The sequence below is a fragment of the Lissotriton vulgaris genome, chromosome 1_1 (genome assembly GCF_964263255.1).
Source record: "Lissotriton vulgaris chromosome 1_1, aLisVul1.2, whole genome shotgun sequence".
Lineage (NCBI taxonomy): Eukaryota > Metazoa > Chordata > Amphibia > Caudata > Salamandridae > Lissotriton > Lissotriton vulgaris.
Genome location: NC_141685.1, coordinates 681936342 through 681954317, shown reverse-complemented (window position 1 = coordinate 681954317; position 17976 = coordinate 681936342).

The following is a 17976-nucleotide window of genomic DNA, read 5'->3' as shown; positions in this document are numbered from 1 at the left end:
AAAATGAATATTCCATGGGAACAAGCGATTATATAAACTATCTGGACACACTTATAAAAATAAAAATAAAGTGATAATCTCTCATTTTCAGAAATTGACAATTAATTATCTCATCTCTCACTAAATGTCAGCCTACTACCTATCTAATTCATTCCCATATACCACCTTTAAATTTTCTACATGGTTTCATTACCAATATACAGAGCTGTAGGACATCTAGTAATTCATCCCTTTATACCATTTTCTATACTTCTATGTGGTCTTTTGACTATTACGTATCGTTGTAATATAGTCATAGATCACTTGACATAGTTGTTTTGTCTATCGAGTTCATTGCTGCTGTAAACCATTAGTCCGCTCTTTATTTTCATGCCAGGCGGCGTTAAGACTCACTGAGAAACCTGGAATTTATAATTAGTCCTACTTTCCTTTCCTTCTATTTTATGGCAAATCCCCACTTCACCAAGATTTGGCCACATTGCCTGCCGTGTTTTCCATCGTTTTATTACTGCTAGCCCGCTCTAATAATAATAATAATAATCCACATTTGTAAAGCGCACAATCACCCGTAAGGGTCTCTAGGCGCTGGGGGCCGTCGGGAAGATTAAGCAAGCTATTGCCCAGAGTCACATGGTGCTGGGCTAATCTGCCGCCGGCCCTGGGGATCGAACGTGATCCCCAGATTCCGGAGTCAGTCACCCTGGCTATGTTTATTTTGATGTCGGCCTGGGCATAGTCTCCATCTGACATGTCGGCCTATTTAATTAAAGCAAGTCCCTCAGCTATGTCGGTGCCCCATTTAAATCTATACAGAGTCGCGTTGTCTACGTCACTCGAGTCACTCGGCACCTGAAATTAATTATCTGCAAAGCGCAGCAATTTCAAACTATATATACCGTTCTAAACTGCATACGCAAACATCACGTCACGGAAAGGAGTATCAGCGACAAGCGGGACCACAGGAATTTGGAGGTATGTTACGGCATATTAGGAAAAGGGAATCTAGGTTTTAAAGAGAACCCTAATCTTTGCTATATGCACTAAAACTTCATAGCATTTTTCTTTGTTAATGTTTGTAGAAATAAAGAATAAAGATATCGGATGGTTCCCACTAATATCTTGCAGTAACACAATTAAACAGGTAATTTTCATGATTTATATTATAGAACAAAATTCCCTACATAGGTCACTCTTTAAATATATATTTAAATCGCTATGTTGATTTGCCTAGATCATGCCTGATGTACTAATCCAGATGGCGTCCTGAAGCTATCTAATTGAACCCATGGGAAACATTTCACATATGTTCGGCTGAACATATTGAGTTTTAAAGGTAAATAGACCGGCTCTTATATATATCTACTGACCCTATGTAAGCCATACAATCAGTATTGACACTTCCCCCTCTTTTGTTGTTACCATTTTTACATAGCTAAGTAGCTGACTTGTTTCCATACCAGAAAACCAGCCTGATTCTATCCACTTGAAATCTAGCAAACTTAGTTGGACACGAATAACAAAGAAAGGTATAAACAACTTTTGTTGCCTACAAAAATAAGGATAATATTATTAAGTAATATCATCCACAGTAAATTAAATAGTGGACCTATCAATTAAATATATAGGCTACCCCATAGTTTTGACATCCTGCCTGTGCCACTATTAAACAATTGCCTTTTTTTCTGTTTCGACGTCATGTTTTTCCCATATTGTGTTTATATTTAGGTATATAGGTTACTTATCTACTCCTTACTACAACTAAAGATAGGTCTTTATCCTTCGCCAGTGGCACCATGTGATACAACTGTAACTGAAATAGCTGTACTTTAATTATTTTAGCTAATCTTGATTTACTTTAAAAAAAACACGCTTTCAAATTCCTTTTCTTTTAAAGGTTAGGTAAACAATATAATCAGTATAAGTTTTTGCTATTCACAGAGTCGTGCCTCCAACCGCCAACCTGGTCTAAGTTTTAGCATATTGTCCCTATTGGAAGCCTTATAACTTCACGTATATTCATTAATTTAAAGTAAGTAAAACCTCAGACCGTATTATCTTTTGATCATAGAGTTACAGCTACAGATAGATGCTATTCAAAATAACGCTATTAATTAATGCACTGGTTAAAGTCTTCGCTCCTTTCTTTTCATCTTCCTACTTTTTAGAAACTATAAACAAGTAAGATGAATGGACATACAAATAGTCCTTCATGAAGAATTTTTGGGTATACACGTATCTAGATGAGTCCAGTGTGATGTCAACTTGACCAATGATTCTAAATTGATAATGAGTAATGTAGAAAATTTCCAAATCAAATATAGCCCAAATGTTTATTAATTTAAAAAAAAAGCATATATATCACTTGAAGAACTAATGTGAATATATGAATGATACCTGCCTCATTAATCCTATAATAAACTGATACTGACCCTATGTTAAAAAATGCATAATATATTATGTACTGTTTTTAATGCGACTGATATATATATAGCTATGTGTCTTTCTTTGTAGATTTTTTGATGTACATTACACATTTTTATGTCTGCACTTCACGACGAAGGCCACAGGCCGAAACGCGCGTAGTGTTTTATTCCACCGCATTACCTACCTCAAGTTTTGTGTTCTATTCCATCTTGTTGCCTACCTCAGTTTTCCATCGACCTAATTTCCTGTCTGTTCACAAAAATTATTCTGTTTTATGTATGTGCCATATAACCATTTGGATTTTGTGTTTATACAACTAATATCATCTTATCACAAATAATTATTGTATGTTTATAGAAAAAGAAACGAAAAAAACTATTTTTATACATCAAAGAAAATATATATAATAAAACTATAATATAAAGGATAAAATATGTTGGTTTGTTTATTAATACACAAATGTCTCAAGATAAATCCCAAATATTGATTATACAAAGGGCAGTTTTGAGATAATTGTTTGCTATTGAGGGTGTTTCACTCTCTTTTTTCAATTTTCACTACCCAACATTGCTTGTTACTGGTGGTAAGTGGCATTGAAACTGCTAAATGTCCCCCTTTTCTATAAGACAGGACTCCCATGGAGAGGGGAAGATTCATTTTTTTGTTTTAAAAAAGAATTTCCCACTTCAGGACTTTCCATTTGAGAAAAAAAACTGTTTGGTGCAGGGCTCTGTAAACAGCATTGATGGAACCGTCACTGCAGCTGTTTCTGCCAATGCTGCAGAGCGACTGCCGACTGGGTGGTCATTTCTAAATATGGCAGGCAGAATAGTCCCTCCCTAGTGAAGGTTTAGTCCTCTGCAATGCTTACAGTGATTACGCCAGCCTCCAAAAAATAAATTGGGCCTCTTGTATCTATTCGTAATTACTGGCTGCAAATGCTACTCAGAGCGAAGCCCCTAGAATTAGCAGTGATAAGTCAGAGGGTGATAAGAGAAAGAGCACCAAAGGAAATTGGAACAGCTTGAGAAGGAAATATATTACTAAGGTCTCCCATCTAGAAATTTAAAGTGTCAGGTTACCATATGAATCCCACACATTAGCCTGTTTATCCACTAATGAAATGTCCGTTTTATTAGCATTAATCGTATGAGGTTCATCCATTCTGCCAATAAGATTTTACAATTCCTAAATTGGCATATACCCTGACATCAGATAAGGATAAGGACAGGATCAATTGGGTGTCATTAGCATTTGATACTAGAGACATCACATATGATTCAACAATGTCATTTAACGGACATACACAAGTGTGAAAAGGGTGGGGCATCGGGAAGATTCTTGAGGAACCCCAATTGCTAGCTGACAATTCGTAGTTGAGAATGGGGGCAATACCACTTGAAAGGAACCCCCTTCTAAGAAATACCTGAACTTAGCTAGTGTATTATCACAGATCCCTTAGTCAATCAATAGTTTAATCAGCACTCTGTGGAAGACTGTATTGAACGCTGCACTCAGATCTTGCATTATCAGAGATAAAATCTGAGAAAGCTCTTCTTTTACAGCAATGCTGACTCGTGGGGTGACAGCAGGAATCCTGTTTGGAAGGGATGATGCAGTTGATGTTGCACCAACTATTTTGACAGTTGCTGTTGAAAAGGGCCCTTTTTGCATGATTAGCCCAAACCTATTGCCTTCCTCCTTCTACTTTTTGCTGAATTTGTTTCAGCTGGCATTAGGATTCAGAGCACTTCACCATTTGCTAACCAGTGATAAAGTGCATGTGGTCTCTCCTCTAAATCAGGTAATATTGTTTCATACCCAATTGGCATATTTAATATACTTATAAGGCCCTAGGTGGTACTAAAAGTGCCCAGGGCCTATAAATGAAATGCTATTAGTAGGCCTGCAGTGCTGTTTGTGTCACCCCCTTAAGTAGCCCTTTAAACATGCCTCAGGCCTGCCATTGCAGAGCCTTTGTGCACAGTTTAAACTGCCATTTGAACCTGGCAAAACCATCCTTATGCCAGGCCCAATCATTCAATTCTAATACATATAAGTCACCCCTAGAATAGGCCCTGGACAGTCCAGAGGGCAGGGTGCAATTTATATAAAAAGCAGGGCCTGTACTTTGAAGTTTTACTCGTGCTGATAGTGAAAAACGCTTACATAAATTTTTCCAGACTGCAAGGCCTGCATCTTCCAAAGGATAACATTGGGATTACCATATTACATTGTATAAGTGTAATTCCCAATTTGGAAGATATAACTGGTTCAAGTTTGGAGTCTCTGGAATCCTAACTTAAAACCTACTTATGGCAAAGTTGAATTTTTAATTGCATTTCTGAAAGTGCCAGTTTTAGAAAGTTGGCATTTTCTTGCCTTTACCATTTGGCACCTGCAGCCTGTGTCTGGTCACATGACTGGGTATAGTTGGCAGTTGTGCTTTGTGTATTTCTCCTAGATAGCCACACACCATACAAGCTTATGCGTAATTGAATTGGCCATCACTGGCAGGATGGGAGGGAGGAGCAGATGATAACTCTCCAGCATCATGTGGTTGAGAGAAGTTTTTTTCAATAAACGTAAAACTCTGTCCTCTTCATGCATTACCAGATCCTTTGCCATTTGCAGTCCATACCAACACTGCTAACAGACTTATCTATTTTAGATCTCTGAAACTGCTCTACATACTCTTTCCTTCAAACAAAGTGTACTTTATTTTACTCCAATGGCTAAATGCTGCCTCATAATGAGATTTTCTGCATATAATCGAATAGCTCCTGATAAGAAGAACCACACGCTAGGTTATTTTTTCTAAATTCGTGGGATGCTCATAACACATGCCCAAATTCCTATATAAAACTATCCTAGCGCTGTGTATGCCCTATTCAAAGATGGCTGGCTGACTAAAAGTAATGTCTGAATCACGCAAGGGCACATTTGCCCTTACTTTAACACATGCACTCTGAAGTGCGAGACATGCTTTTTATCTCCAATTTAACAAACTTATAACCGAAAATCTTCCCTACCGAATCATTATATGAAGCATTTTTCTGTTGTATTTGCGATAAGCAATATTGTGTTGTGGTTCAGAAAGGGCCTGGCACGGTAGTTCAGGTTGGACTGTTCCTATTGAAGCAGGGTCAAGATTGATTTGCATATAGTTAGGATCAAACTGAGGTGACATGGTGTGCAACATAACAATGGGTTGGGATGCAGCCCCAAGTGATTACCAGTGGTTGAGATTAATTCAAGCATCCCATCCATCACTCTTTTGTATACTGATTGTGTTGCCCTGAATAGGAAGGTATGCCAAGACCTGGACCCCGTGCACACTGTGTCACTGAACCTGTCAAGATCTGATTAGTACTCTTACTTGAAGAGTACTTGACTGGAGTTTTACAGAGATGCTATGAACCAACTTCCCTTAACCCTACCTTTCAACCTTTGATGTAAATATTTACAGGAAGGCTAAGAGATAAGTGCTGGGAGGAGGGCCGCATATGGATGCTGCGATAGTCATGTGTTTTGCGTAGCGTCCGTGGTGTCTCGTGACAAAAGTTGGGAGTTTTGCTAAGAGAGCTGCTCAATCAACTGTTGTGCATGGAGAGAGTTCTGAGGGTTCCTATGAAGTTCTCCAAAGTCTCCTAATTTGTCACATAATTCTTGAAAGGAAATGCACACCATGTAATTCTTGAAAGAAAATTCACATTTAAAAAATAAAAGAGAACCTTAACATAGTCCTGGGCCTCTTTAAAAACTAGACTTGTGTCCTTCAATTGCCTTTTCTTAAAAGAAAAAAAACGTTCCAAAAATTGTCTTTTAAGTTTTTTCACTTTTCATTTTCTTTCAGGTCCGAAAGTCGGAAAGGAAATCCAGACGGTTCCTGTATCCAAGGCAAAGAAGCAGATGACTCACACTCGACGAGGATCAGGTGAGTCAAGCTTCTGTTCCGGATGGCGAAAGCCTAGGCACTTTCTAGAACTCGGGCATGGCTATTTATAGTCTGGCCACACCCGAGCAACAAGGCAGACGTTGCACGTCTTACTCATGCAGCATCAAGAGTTTATCAGAGCCATCGCAAACTTTCTGCAGGTCGCGAGCAAGCTCAGGGGCACTTTTCCTTTGCTACTTTTAACGATGCACATCTATGCATAACGGAAGTCATTTACAGTGGAAAAAACTGCACATTTACAGCCGCGGCCCATGGAGGGAGTTCCGTGTGGCAGACAGGCGGGGCGGGGTGAGGGGTGGTAAATAAACAAATTTCGTTGCACGCCGTGCATCGCAAAATGCGATGCAGCACGCTCTACGAAATTCATTTAGTTAATTTCATTGTTTACTTACCTGCAATCATCCATATTCCGGTGTTTACCACCCCCCACCCTGCCTCTCCCTGCCCCACCTGTCTGCCCCATGGAACTCCCTCCTCGGGCCGCGGCTGCACATTTATTGAAACAAGAGTCCAGTACTGTGATAACAACACTGGAACAATATGTCATAATGTAACTTCGCACATTTCATTAGTATGGTATCATTGCTCAGTACAACATCAGTATAAACAGTCAAATACACACTTTAAACATAATCATGATTCCTCACATACTTAGAGTGCTGGAAGCATGGGACAGGGGTGGTTTTTTTTCTGGGGCAAGGTGAATTAATTCCAACCTATAGGGTGGTGACTATGCATGGGTTCCTCCTGTAATGGAGTTATGTTAGTAGTCATGACAGAACCAAGCTGTACCCAGCTGATGAGTCCATAACTATATCAAAGCGGTCCCGGGGTTCCGAGTATTCCCGTTCAGGGAGGACCAGGCCTACCTGTTCGGGCATGACTAATTGATCATGGTCAAGAAGGATTTGCATATAGCTGGCCCAAACTAAGGTGGCATGGTGTGCAAAATAACAATGGATTAGGGTGTGGCCCAGAGTGATTACCAGTGGCTGAGATTAAATCAAGTATTCCATTCATCACTGTTTTATATACTTATTGTGTCACCCTAAGTTGGAAGGATATGCCCAGCAGTAAGTTCTGTGCACCCTGTGTCACTGGAACCAAGCGGTGTCTGGCTGATGAACCAAATGCTAGGGGAAAACCGATCCTGTATTCCCTGTGTTCCAGTTCATGGAGGACCTGGCTTGGCATTTCGGGCTGGACTGTTCCTATTAGGGCATGGTCAAGACTAATTTTCATATACCTGGATTCAAACTGAGGTGGTATGGTGTGCAAAATAACGATAGATTGGGGTGCGGCCTGAGTCATTACCAGTGACTTAGATTAATTAAAGCATTCCATCTGCCACTGTTCTGTATACTTATTGTGTAACTGTAAGTGGGGCAGGAGCACCCAGACGTGGGTCCCGTGCACACTGTGTCACTTTAACAAAGCTGTATCCATCTGATGAGCTCATAATTAGGGCAAAACTGGTTCTGGGTTGCTTGTGTTCTGGTTTAAGTGGGGCCTGGTTTGGCAGCTCGGGCTGGATGGTTCCTATTGGAGCAGGAGCAAGACTAATGTTGATATTGCTGAGTGCAAACCAAAGTGCCATGGTGTGGAAAATAATGATGGATTGGGAAGCGGCCGAGTGCTTACCAGTCACTTAGATTAATTAAAGCATTCCATCCATCAATGTTTTGTATACTTATTGTATCTCTAACCATGCATAACAGAGAATTGTGACTGTTGATGTGTTTAAAGGCAAAGAAGGTGTATGTAAAATTGGCCTCTGTGCCTTGCTATAAAATGAAATGAGGGCAAACCAGGCAAGGCTAAAGCAATTACTAAACACAGGGCAGCTGAGCACATTACATTGAATAAGGTTTCTTTCAGATTTGTATATTTGTATGTATTCAGGGAGGATTGGAGGCATGAGTGTGAAGCAATGGAGCATCTTCTCCGCTACACTTTCTGCTGTCTGCCCACCTGGTTTAGGGGTCAAGGTCAGTCTGCATCAGTTACCATCAGTACCAGTCAGCAGAGAAGAGGGAGGAGCTGAGCCAAGCCTCACTTACACCTGACTAGTCTTTGTCCTGTCTCTACGCAAAGGGCTGAATACCCCATGCAGTTAGTCTGGAGCCAGGGCAGAGAAAGCAGGTCATCAGTGCACTTCAAAGAATTGCCAGAAGAGAGATCAGATGAAAATTCTCCAGCATCTTGAGGTTGAGAGATGTTTTATTTCAATCAAGGTAAAAGTGCTGCATGTTTCCAACCAAATGGAACCACTGCAGTTGTGAGGAAGAGATTAAGAAATTTAAGAAAATTGGCAAAAGGGACCAACCCTACCATTTTCAGAATGCCAGTATTGCTGGGTCTGTTGGAGACCCTTACATTATAGTATAGAAGAGGCTTTCAAGGTTCTGGAGATGAATTGAGTTGAAAGCTGGTAAGCATGGTCTTACTGAGTCTCTTGTCATGGCAGCCCACGCTGACAAAGCAACATTCTAGGCTCATCCCCAGGGAAATAGGCATACAATTAGCCACTTTTGTATCAAAATAGTCAGCTAACATGTAGGATTTATCTTTTGAAGTGTCAAGAATAGGAGTTCTTTCACCCATTTTCATCAATGTTAGTAAAATAAAGAAAAATCCATGGTCAAGTTCTGGGCACCCTCAATCTTACCAGCACAAGAGTAAAGTTGTGTCTTTGTGACCTCCTAATGATAGTTTTTAATTGCAGCAGAAAATGTCTTTTAAGCTGTCAGATCATAGTATTTACACAAAGCCTGTACTAAAATTATACATCCTTTTTAAATTCTAATAGGTACTTATCGAACTACAGAACTGGTGGTTTATTTTTAGCTGTTATTGCCATTTCTGGAACAGGAGCATCTAGTGCAGCATTAATCCATGTATTACTTTTCCAACAGACTCTTTCATATGGTGTATAGCTAGCTTTAGTAGATTAAAAAATCGACTCCATCTGGAAGTACTCAGGGGGAGTTCATTTTTTAGTTGGGCGGAAAGCCATCCTGAGAGTCCATCGGAGGTTTTCCACCCGACACCCACGTTTTCTCTCTGACCGCTGTATTATGATGATGGCGATCAGAGGGAAACCCATGGGGGGATCTGCTCCTTTTTCGACAGGCTCAAAGAGACTGTCGGAAAAGGAGCAGAATAGTAATCCCTTGAATGATGGCCGAGCCAATCCTCGGCTCCGCTGTCAGGATTAAAATGACGGTTTCTGCTAGCATTTTCATGCCAGCCTTTCCAACATGGAAAGGCTGTCGGAACGTGGCTTTGGGGACCCCTAACAGGGCCTGTAAACATCACTGCCTTCCCATTAAACATCCCTGCACTGTGTGGCAGGCACAGTGAGGTGCCTAACACAGGGTGCAGGGAGATTTCCAAATTTCAAATTTTCAATGGAAGCTTGTTCTGCAGGCCTTTTTCGTCTGCTTCCCAAGCTACCAATGAAAAATGGATGTTTGCATCCTCCTAATGGGCAGTCGCATCCTAATCCTGCAGTCAGAACCGTTAAGTCCACCCAACATCGTAATGATCGCATAAGTTATAAGGACTATGTGGTATCTTGTAATAGGAAAGCTCATGGAACCTGGGTAGGACATTTGGGCTGTAGAATTGTTGGAGGGCCTTGGAAGGTTTGGGTTCAGGTTCCATGCCTTCCAGTTGAGGCATCTAGACCAGTTGGGTAGATGAGGCATTTGTAAGATACTTCTTATAATGAAGAATTGAAAGTAAACAGCTTTTCTACAATGATGGCGAGGATGGGATCAAAGAGCAGTGCATAACACCTCAACAACCAGACAGGTCACCAGCCAGTGTGTGAGGCCCATACACAGTATATGGACAGCAGTGGCGTATCCAGTTCACAGCACTTTGGATGGAACAGTGCAGAAGAAAGATCGGGTAGGAGCGGTCCGCAACTGAAACCAGTTCTCAACATTTATAGCACTACCTGCAAGTATACAGGTTATCGGACTGTCAGCAGTATGAAAATCACAGTTGACTGCATGAGATATGATGGTGTGACTTAACAGTAAGGTGCATGGCATATAGGGCACGAGGCAGACTGAGCGCACTGTCGTTGTGGTGGCTGATCACTCAGTGACTGAGGAGATGGTGCGAGACATATAAAGCACACTGCCATTGTTGCAGGAGAATTGGCATATGACCCGGGGTCTCTTATGCATCTAGAATGTGCTGCCATTGTCCCAGGCATGTCGGTGTAAGACAACTAGAGTGCTCACCGTAGTGGATGAGAACAAGCCAGTGATTCACTGAAAGAACATGTGTCGATGTAGACGGAGAGGTGTCAGCATTTCAGGCGAGATGTTTTCTATGCACAACTAGGGTACTCACCATAGAGTCCTTTGATCTCATGTCATGTGAGTGAGTGGGTGCGCACAGGAGTTGTGGTAAATTCTGTCAGGTGAGCAGCGTGAAAAATGCGTTATGTGCTTACAAGGCTCTGTCCTGCATAACTGATTATCTTTATTCTACATTCAGCACCACTTAAAAGGAAGGCAACTGGGCAGTGTGGAAGTCTTGTTTGGAGGGTCACGAATGGAAGGACACGAATGACTGGCCTGTTAACCAACTATGGAGAACAGAGAAGAGACACAAAGCAGTAATGGCAGCTGCTCCACTCTCTACATTCAATGATAGGGGAGAGGTGTTGGCCTAACGGCTAGGACGGTCAAACTCAAATCTGGGAAACCCAGTTCGAGTCTCAACAATGACGCTGAATATCCTGTGATTTTGGTCAAATCACTTAATCTCCCCATGCCTAACAAAAATGAATGTGTCCTCATGCAACGCAACTGTGCTATGTAAAATGCTCTGATACCTGTTACCTTCGGGTCAAGTTTGCGCTATATAACACTCTGTAAAAAAAGTTTAAAAAAGAAAACAAATATTCTTACACCAAGCCTTCAACAAACAATTAAAAATATAGCTTTTCACTCTCTAGGCATGGCTGTTGTAGGGGGTCCATTATAGTCACAGGTGCTTACTATGTAGCTGTGGAATGGCGCTGCCTCAACTCACAGAAAGTTGTATGGCATTGCCTCATCTGGTGACAGTCCATGACAAATGGTACTGTAAACTGTTGCTCACACTGGATTCTGATAGCTGATAAAAAGCTTGACATTCAGGTGGCAATTACTCACAATCCATCACGTCCGTGTAAAGATTTGACTTAACTGTTTACTCTGGTGTAGTTTTGAGTGCTTCTGCTGGAGGAAACACATCATGCTGGGTGTTGGGCTGAAATATAAACCCCATTATGTCTTATGGGATTTATATTTTAGCAAATGGGATATTCGTCACCATTGTGATGACCCATTTGCAAAGATCTAAATTAGGCCCTTAGTAGGGTACTGGTGGATTTAAAGCCAAGGTTTAAAGTGTCATTCACAGATTTTGCAGAACATTGTGCTACCTCCATTTTTTCTAATGTCACCAGGGGAATCAAGGTTGAAGTGGGAAAGTGGAAAAAGGTCTTTACGCATTATGGAAGGGTGTGTGGGACAACAATGATGGTGGAAAGGAAAACCTCTGCACCTCTGCATTGTCACAGCCCAGAAGTACAGGATGTGGTTGACCATGTTACAAAATTGGATGCAGCAGGTGGCCTCAATGAGTTTGAGGTGTGTATAAAGAAATTAGATAAGCAGTACTCACCCAAGGTGACAACAATACTGGAAAAACACCACTTTCGGAGGAGCGTCCAAAAGTCACAAGAGTCTGTAGAGAATTATGTTACAGACTTAAGGAAATTAGTGCCCACGTGTAAGTTTGAAGGAAATCAAGAGTAGCAGATCAGAGACCAGTTTATGTTGCGGTGCAATATAAAGAAAGTAAGAGACGAACTTAGGCAAAAGGATGACCCAAAGTTAGATGAAATATTGCTTAGAGCTAAGAAGATCAAGCACTCTTTGACATGTGTAGATGTATAAAAGAAGGACAACGGCACTGGGTTGAATGATCGAGTACCGAGTGTCCTTTAAGGTGAAAACCGATGTCAAAAGTGATCTCACACAGAGGAAAAGATTTGCAGCGAAATGCTACAGGTGTGGTGTGTGGACACATGGCCAATAATAAATAGTCTCCGGCTTTCAGTGTGGCATACAAAACCTGTGGGCTCAAGGGCCACTTTGATAAAAACTATAGGTCTAAAAACAAAGACAGCAAGGTAAATGAAGTGTTTCTGGACAATGAGCAAGAAGAGAGTGATTGTAATGAACTACAGTGTGGTCAGATAGTTCTTCAGGTTCAAAATCCAGGGAAACACGGACCAGAGGATGCAGTATTTGTGAAGAGCTCTAAAATAAGAATGCTGTTTGACTCTGGACTGTCATGGAGATGGGCTTTGCCTTTACACTGTGTTAAGTTAGCATGAGCTTATTAGAAGTTTAAACGCCATTTTTCCTTTCTGCTGCTTTTGCACACTGCACATATTATTATAAATGTTTAGAGTCTAGCAGAATATTTTGCTTCACACGAGAGTAATATGTTATCCTATTGTATCAGCTTTGTTTAGTAAGCTATGTCTGAACAGTGAGTGCCAAAGGCCTTCAAGGTTATTTCAACACAGTGGCTGTTGCTCGCTCTGATCAGCGCACGTCCTAGACATAGCACATATGCAGCTGTGGCCATCTCTGATTTTGGCACGTTTAATAATGCACTGTGCAAAGCATGCAAACACAGTTGGAGAACATTTGCGTGCAGACAGCTGGTGTAGAAAATGATATGATACCTTTCTACTAGGACCAGAGGTATGGGGCCGTCCTTGTAAACCCAAAGAGACCTTTTGTAGATATTATGTAATATACTAGCAAGGGAGGGTAAGAATGAGGTGTAATTTAGCCTTCTTCCCTTTAGCATTTTAACATGCTTTCTCCCCTTGTATTTTATGGAATAGTAACTATGCTGATAACCTTGTTGCTTATAATATTTTTGATTGTATTAGCTAAGATACTGCGCTTGAGAACACGGTACAAGAAATAAATATTTCAAACTTGCACGGGTCTTCAATTACTCCTCGTTTTGGACTGGTATGATAGTATAAAGAAATAGTGTTTGTCTGTTTCACGTTACCTGAGGTATTCTAAGTTCATGTTCTGGGATGTCTAATCATTGAGGGTATAGAAGAACCAATGAGACACTGATTGCTAGTCTGGTAGTGGATTTTGGATACTAAGGTGAGTTTTGGCCCACCCTAATTCACTGAGGTTCCAAGTCTCTATGCACAGTTCTGTGTAGGAGCAGAATCCCTGCTACATGGCATCCAACCATTGGTGGTCTTATTACATGACGCTTGAGTAGTGCTTCATTCTGTCTTTAACCCCTTCACTATTGGTTCCGGGTAACAGTGGTGTCGGACAAACCTACCTATAGTTAAATAGGTCTTTTCAAGCTTGAATATTTTAAAAAGGTTTCCTTTTGAATTGCTACCCAGTTGTGCTACATAGGTTCTTTATTGTACCACTTTCTTACTGTGTTGTTATGGGTGACGTTGAAATACCACAGCACAGTCGCATTGCGGTCTGCAATCATTTGTAGGCTTATAACGTCACCCTGGAGGGCATGGCGGTTATCATGGTTGTAAGTGCGGAAGTGGCTTTTCCATTTGAGATTTTTTACTCGTGGGTAACCTTCCCTGCTATGAACGCAAATACTGGTTTGTTCCATACATATACTTACACAGCCGTGCCCGCGGAATATGTTCCATATAGGACACAGGAAGTTCCAATTAATCCCTGGCAGCACCAAGTTTGGTTTAATGGCGCCCTACCTCACCCTTTAACAATTACAAGGTTAGGTTCTTTGTCCATTCCAGGCGCTACTTGGCCTTGGCAACACCAAAAAGACCCCAGTTTCAGAAGAAGAAAGTTGCCACTTTAACAGCGAGATATGCCACAGATAGTGAGAAAGCAGCTTCGGAATCAGAAATGGGCGCTGACATTGTTGGGCAGCGCCTGCGGAGATTACCATAGTGTGAGAGGCCCTGCGTCCACTACTGAAGGTGACAGCGACTGACCGATGTGTTGTTGTGGAGACAGCTGATACCAGAGTAGCTCGCCCTGATAGACTTTATGAAATAGTCCTTTTAATTGAAGGAGACATACAACGTACCATAAAAGGGGTATTTTGGGAAAATCTTACAACTTCCTATGACATTTTGTTAGCGGAGGCTGACTGGCCCCCATCTTTTGTTCTCGTCGCTCCGAGAGGGGAGGAGGTGATCCTCCCTAGTTTCGCGCACACAGTCTCGAAGGAGCATGCGTTGAATTTTGCAGAAGAGTGGGCTAAGGCCCTTACGCCGGCTTTGTACCGTACGCACTGTGGTTGGGATAAATTTTCCCCACACCACGAGTTTCCCTTACGGTCTCTGCCACAGCCTCAACCTCAATATCCCATACGAAGTGAAGCTAAGGCTTCCGTTGCGGAAACCCTTGAACAATTGGATTATCAAGGTGTAAATAAAACTTGTATGTCACCGATGAATAACCAACTTTTTACTGTGACCAAGCCGGATGGTTCGTACCGTTTGGTATTGGATTACCGGCATTTGAACTCGCATTGCCTTACCTGTGCAGTACAGAATACCCACGGCTCTGCTCTAGTGGATGATCTTGTGCGAAAACGGTTTAAAACCACCCTTGACATATCCCAAATATTTTTTGCCCACAATTTGGATGGTCTAACTTCCCAATGGACCAGTTTTACCTGTGGCGGCAAACAACACCAATTTAAATGCTTGGCTATGGCCTACAAAAATAGTCCAGGTGTGTTTGCGGCCCATATTGTCTCTCTCTTGGAGAGAGTCAACCCTGATGCGTGTTTGTATGTTGATGACATTTATCTCACAGACAATGAAATTTGGGTGCATCTGTGTCGCGTTGACCGCATAATTTGTAACTTTGCAGACTTCGGTTACTAATTCAACTTTGAAAAGTCTCACATTGCAGAGTACACAGGGTTGTTCCAGGGCTATGAGCTTAACAATGAAGGTCGAGGATTGGCTCCTCACTTCTTGGAGAAATACGCACAGTTGAGTGCTCCTACAACACTGAAAAAGTTACAGTCCTTGATGGGATTTTTAAATTTCGGGCGTACTTACATTCACGAATATGCCCAGCGTATCAAGCTTTTATATGCTTTGATACAACCTACTTTTACCAAATCGTGCTGGCTGCCCGAACATTCAGCCATTTTGCAATCTTTGCAGGCTGATCTTCTAGAATCTAAATTCTTACTGACTCGTGATAACCACACCAACCTGGTGATAAGAATCATCCCTGGGGCAGTTTCACTTACCTTACTTTTAACGAAGGTGACACAGTGCCTATCGCTCACAAGTCACACTTGTACACTTCGGCTGAAATGAGGTTTTCCGCTGTGGAAAAACATTTTGACAGCAGTGCAAATGGCGATTCTCAAGGAACGTGCCTTGTCGCAGGGAAAATGCATGTTGGTTTTTACCCCGTATCCTGCACTAGAGGCAGTGGCGAAAGCCAGTGTACCAAATTCTAAAGCTTTGCACCCCCGGTGGATACAATGGGGGCTGCATCATGGACATCTCCGGATGTCACATTTATTTTTGATGCCTCCTTACAGTCGCAGGAGTTTTTGCAGTGTGAGTTTGTTCATCCTGTGCCATTGACTATGCGACCTTTGGAGGATTTCCATTGTATCATTTACACTGATGGTTCAGCGCAAGTTGCGCATGGGTCTAAGCACGCATACTTCTCAACTTACGCCATTGTGGTGGATACCATGGTGAATGATGAATTCAAGTCCAAGGTTGTGCACACGCAGGCTGTAGGGGACTGTACCGCACAATTGGCAGTGCTCCGTGCTCTGATGCTTGCATTGGAGTACGCTGATCCTAGTGTGACGACTCTGGTTGTGAGTGATTCTTACTACTGTGTCCAGTCTTACAACGAAAACCTGTTCTTTTGGGATCAGAATGATGTCTGTGACTCCAAAGGTAGCACAATAAAACATAAAATTATCTGGGTCCGAGTGGCTGAGCTTAAAGAGCAGTTGCCATTCGTGTATGTAATTCACACTCTCGGTCATCAGCGCGTGGGAGTTCACGCTGTTGGCAATTCTTGGGCCGATGAGGCCGCGAAATCAGCAGTATCAACATATTTGGTTGCAGCAGTTACACGTTCCAAGAGTAAGATCGATGATGATATCTTGGCGGCTGTAGCTGCAACTGAGAAGGGAAGTAAATATCCTAAGGGGTTCCCTTCGAAGTATGCCTACCACTTAAGTCCTGATAAATTTCCTTATCTGAAGATACCGGACCTTGGTTGAAAGGTTAATTCCCAACGCGGACCGTAGGTCCACATTTATTACAGCTGCCCATGAAGGTGTTGCGTCTGCACATGCGGGCTTTTCGGCTACTGTATCACAGTTACAACAACGTTTTTGATCGCGGGGACTGTACAAACAGAGGCGTGATTATGTTGTTCAATGTGACATTTGCCAGCAGATTAAACTTTCTACTGCTGCGCGTCGGCCCCAGAGACAGTTGTAAATTTCTAATAGACCACTTGGTTGTGTTTACTTAGATCACTGCAGTCCTTTTTCTGCTGATACTGCGTATAAGTACTTCTTAGTAGCAGTTGATTCATGCACACGCTTTGTGTAGGTGTGGCCACACCGCAGCGCTGATACACGAACTGTCATAAGAGACTTGCGCATCTTTGTAGGGATTTTTGCTTTGGTACATTCCGTTTGGATCAGGGTCCGGCTTTCGCCTCTAAGGCGTATAAGGATGCCATGACTTTGTTGGGGGTCCAAGTCAAGTTTTCGTCTCCATACAGACCTGAGGGTAATAGTGTTGTGGAACGAATGAACCGAGATTTAAAGCAGTCTTTGGCAGCTAGAGTTATAGCACTGGTAGGAACTGGCTGGCCCACCTCAATAGTGTGCAGCGTGCCCTTAATAATCTCCCTAGAAGGTCTCTGGGTGGGCGGACCCCATATGAAATTCTCTTTGGTGTCAAAATGTTCGTCCTGGACCTTGACGGTCTAGACAAGGTGGCGGTTGCTGCCCCCTTTGACGTAGATGAACATTGTCATGTTTTACGGAATCTACAAGAGACGAGAGACAGTCTTGCAAAGGAACATTTGCCCTCCATATCTGATGATGCGTTTCAGATCCCGGTAGTTGGCTGGCTACCCCAAGTTGGAGAACTGGTTACGTGAGAGGACCACCACCACTTCCAGGTCGTAAAGAACAGAGGTACATCTCCATTGACAATATCAAATTACACAGAGTGGCCGATTCTTCTTAGTATGACACCGGCAGTCTCATGTCCTTTAATTTTGAGAAATTCTATTTTGGCCCCGGCTTCTGATCCAAGGCCTGATATTGCCCTCGAGATGCATGCAGTTTCAAGCCCTTTATTGAGCTCACTACCTGGTGCTTGTCTTGATGAGACTGAATATACTTACCCCATTGACTTATCGATGCCCGATTTGCTAACTTGTTTGGCTACAGAATCCAGATTTTCATTTGACACTGACTCTCACACATCGAAGACCCCTTCCAAGATTTCTGTTCTTGCA